Consider the following 402-nt stretch of genomic DNA (forward strand, 5'->3'; position numbering starts at 1 on the left):
TTTTGCTGATCTAGCTGTTATAGATTGAACACGGTCAATTTTTTTTTCCGAAATAAAGGGATTAGATTGGACTATGTGTACTGAATAAAGTCCACTATCAACTCAAGTGAGATAATCGAGTCGCTGTTTTAACCTTTAAATCTTCTTTTTTTATTTGCTCTTCTCCTCTTCCTATCTGCCTTTGATAGTTCTGTTTCGTCTTTAACGTCCCCTTTGCCAGTAAACACTTCTTCTGGAGCAAGCATAGCTGCATCAGAGACTGCCAGTGGAGCAATCTGCAACACAAAACATGTTACTAAGTGATTTGCTGGATATTTCTATTAATGCAAACACAGAAAATCTGAATACAGAATATTCACCTCTTCCATTGCAAGGGCAGGCACATTTACTTGTATTGACATA

At 37.1% G+C, this 402-nt stretch overlaps 1 long non-coding RNA gene across 1 annotated transcript; it reads right to left on the minus strand.

Moving 5' to 3' along the window:
* LOC140966012 (uncharacterized) lies at positions 1-402 on the minus strand. The gene is made up of 3 exons (XR_012173207.1): positions 360-402; positions 134-275; positions 1-14 (listed from the first exon to the last, which is right to left on the minus strand). It is a non-coding gene; the product is annotated as an uncharacterized lncRNA (long non-coding RNA).

This window comes from Primulina huaijiensis, unplaced genomic scaffold, assembly GCF_012295235.1.
Source record: "Primulina huaijiensis isolate GDHJ02 unplaced genomic scaffold, ASM1229523v2 scaffold198110, whole genome shotgun sequence".
NCBI lineage: Eukaryota > Viridiplantae > Streptophyta > Magnoliopsida > Lamiales > Gesneriaceae > Primulina > Primulina huaijiensis.